Below are 3,923 nucleotides of genomic sequence, written 5' to 3' on the forward strand. Positions count from 1 at the left end.
AAACCTGGGAATATTTTTGCTCATGACGGCAGGCTGTTAATCTGTCAGCTACAGCTGACCTTTGGATTATTTTTACAGATGAATTGCTGTTATTTCATAATTCCACAAGTGAGAAACATTTTGAATAAAAATCTTTTGTCTTTCTTTTTTGTTCTTCTCCAAAGGTCTTTTGAAGAGTTGAATTTGGGCTTTTTATTACCATGGGCTTTCTGCTTTCTTTTCCACAACTTGTATAGTACACTCAATAAATATTTAATTTTAGACAAGTGTTTTCGCTTTTCATTTTAAAAAAAATAAAGACGTTCCTTCTAATATATACCCCAAGTTTTCAAGGCTATATTCAATAGGTTCTTTGACTCTAAAGATTGATGACATAACATTTAGAAACTTTGTTTTAAATAAAATATAGAGAGCTGTATAAACCTCACAGTTTTTAATCAGTCTTAAATTCAGGTTTTTTCAGAATTAAATCTGTATTTTAAGTCAGTAGCTGTCTTAAAAAGAATTGTATTTTTTTTCCCTGAAATAAATCAGGAACCTCAAATGCAAATTTAAAATGAATTCAACTAAACTCAAGATTAAATGTAAATATTTTTTAAAAAATCAACTTGAAACTAGATTAATTGAATCGTATGTGAATAAGATGAGTGCTGAAGAAGATCAAGTAATAAAATATTTGCTAAAAGAAGTAAGAAAGGGTTAGCTAAAGGTTTTAAAACAGTAGCTGAATGCTAGATGCTAAGAGGCTAAATTGAGTTAAACGTTAGCTAAAAGCAGCAAATACTTAAAGTAAAAAGAAAAGTAGCTAAAATTTGCAAAAGGCCAGGTTAAAGAAGACAAAATAGTACAAATTGTAAAAAACATTGTTTTTAAAAAATTTGTATGAAATAATGTATTTCAAGCCTTAACAAAAAGTACTATACTTGAAGTTCATTTTAATAAGTATACTTGAGTATAAGTTTAAGTATGTCAAGTATACTAGGCGCCATGTACTTGTAGTGTACTAGAAAGTAAATTGATTTTAAACTTGTTCGTACAAAATTGGAACGTATTTAGTTTATAAAAAGTATACTTTAAGTATACTGTTATGTCTTTTTAAGTTATAAACTTACCAAAAAGAAGTATACTTTAAGTACATGTCATTAAGTATACCAAAGTAAATAAAAGTGTATTTCCCTAAGTGTACAGTTATTTACCATGTATACTGATATAAGTGTACTAGCAGTTTACTAACAAGTATTCTTCTGGGGCTAAATTGGCTCACAAAATGTTTATGAAAGTATACTCAGAAGTATACTGAAAGCAATCTAAGTTTAGTTTTAGTTTAATCTTGAACTATACTACAAATAAACCAGTCTTTGTAAAAAGTGTACTACTAAAGTTTATCTTGACCAAAAGGATTAGTATAAGATAAGTATACTTAAACTTTTAGTATACTTTTAGTACAAGCCAAGTAGAGTGTAAGATAAACTTGGTTAAGTATATCTCAGATAAGTTCATAAAAAGTAAACTGGAAGTATCTTATTTTAAGTTTAAAACTAGTATACTTGCATATACTACGTTTTGCTAAGGGAATAGAGAAAACATTTGTAAATAAAGTGAACTGTTCAGAAAATATAAAAAATAAAAAATCTTGAATAAACTGAATGTTTTGTTGTATAAAAACTAAAATAAAACAAAACATGCAGAAGTAGTAAAGTGTATAAATCTCAGGAAAAGTTAAAAGAACATTTGTGTCTGGTAGATTATTTCTTTGTTGTAACAATGCTTCTTGGTAATAAAATCTTTTAACATCAGAAAGTCTTTTAATTTCTCTTTGAAATGGTGCCACATTTGTAAGGATCATGCATTTGTGGGATGAGCAGCAGAGCTGAGTATGTGGGTTGTGCACATGACCGATTTGCCAAATCCTCTCTGTTAACGCCGAACAATTCATTCTGCCATCGACTCGTTTCGTGTTTAACATATTGACAGTTTAACAATTTATTCATTTTACAAGCAGGAGCCTCAGTAGCGTGTGGAAGAACCATACACAGCCACAACAGCCTGGCACCTCCTCAACACAGAAACAATCTACCAAGCACACATTTCCTTAGTTTTTGTGTTGAGTTTAGAACACATTAGGTCATTTGTGTGTCCATCTACCTTCTTTTACAGAACTATTAAAAAGTGAAGTAAAAACAGCAGCACGTCTAGTTTCTGTTTCGATGCAGAACAGATTTATTGCTTCATTTGTCAAAAGTCAGTTCAATTCAGCACAGTTCAGTTCAGGACCTCAAAAATAACAATGCAGAAGCAACTRGTGTGAGTAAAAAAAGAAAGCACAAAGGTCATTAAAAGTTCTCACCAACACTAAAGACAAGAAAGAACGTCATAGCAGCTCCAACAACAACTTCTTTTTTTTATGATTGCTCTTTAACAGATGACGTTCAATACTTCAGCATCCAGATGTCTCAGAAAAATCATCTTTCATCCAAGAACCGATGAAAACGTGAACTTCAAACAGCCCGAGCACGAGACTAGAAACACAGCAACGTACTGTTCGCCCCCACGTGACTCCGGCTGTCAGTGAGGCACGCAGTCACTTTCAGAGCGGAGTGGAACATCAAAGCATGTGTTTTGATTTTCGCCATCCGCTCCTGTCTGGAAGAGCGCAGCTTCTCTGGCCCCTTTTATTGCAACGTAAAGCCCTGGATGGACGAGGACACGACAGCAGGACAGAGTGAAGCAAGAACACATGTGGTGAGCATTAGCCCCCCCACTTTTTTTTCTTTTTCCTCTCCTCTGACAAACACTTGCTGAGAGATGTTTTTAAGATGTGTCATTTGGTGTTTCTTCTCCGTTTGTCAAATAAAAAAAAAAACTTTTCTTATTCCCTCAACGTGTGGAAAATGACTTGCACCGCCAAAGGGATCTTACTTTCGGGGGTCACATTCTTTTTCTCCAGGCTTTCTATCCTTTCATTCAGAAAAAAAAACTATTATAACCAACGAGCTTTCATCTATCAGCTTTGTATAGGTTTGCATTTCCACTCGTTAAAACTCACTCCTAAAGGTCGATGAATGAAAGAAGCCCCACCACATTTAACAGCCCCGCTGTTCAGCATCAAGAGAGGAAGGCCTAACAAATACTGAAATCTTGAACTGATTTTATTTGAGAAAGGCTGAAGCAATTAAAATTCCTGGTAGCATACTGGCTCGATAGCCGAACTGCTGGTTTAAAACACAATAAGACCATTTCTGCATAACGTACGGTAAACCAGGCAAACTGCTGCAGCTGTTAAAAAACTTCCTTAGCGTAAAGAAGTTGGATAGTAAATAAAAATAAAAAAAATCCACAAGAAGGCAAATATAGAGTATAAAATCAAAATCAATAAAATCCAGCAAAAACATCGAGAATAAATTAGAGCCACAGGAGCAGTAATGCGCGGAGGATTCAGCTCCAGGGTCTAAATCTAGGCATTGCACTCTTTATTTAACTAGACTTCATGAAACTGCAGTCTCTACCTAAAGAAGCATCTTCAAAAGACAGCAACTACCCTGCAAGACCTCATMTTGRAATAACAACGCATTACGRAGCCTAATAATGTAATAAAATCAGGCTTCAAAATGTAACAAATTCGTGCTAAAACCACATTATGTAATAACTGACACAAAATATAATAAAAGTCTTCAACATATTATGTAATAACGTTATTACATTTTGTGGCAATTATTACAAAATGTGGTGGTGTAATAATTTGGTGCATTATGTAATAAACAATCAAAAACCAGTATCATCCTAATCAATATACTTGTAATAACTGTCATGTTGCAAATACTACTTACGTAATTAAATCTTTAATAATAGGTCAATAAACAACAAACTACTCATCATTTATTTGCATTTTCAGTCAAATTCTTGTGTATATGGATGTGTAGAGC

This window comes from Austrofundulus limnaeus, unplaced genomic scaffold, assembly GCF_001266775.1.
Source record: "Austrofundulus limnaeus strain Quisiro unplaced genomic scaffold, Austrofundulus_limnaeus-1.0 Scaffold0, whole genome shotgun sequence".
NCBI classification, from domain to species: Eukaryota; Metazoa; Chordata; class Actinopteri; order Cyprinodontiformes; family Rivulidae; genus Austrofundulus; species Austrofundulus limnaeus.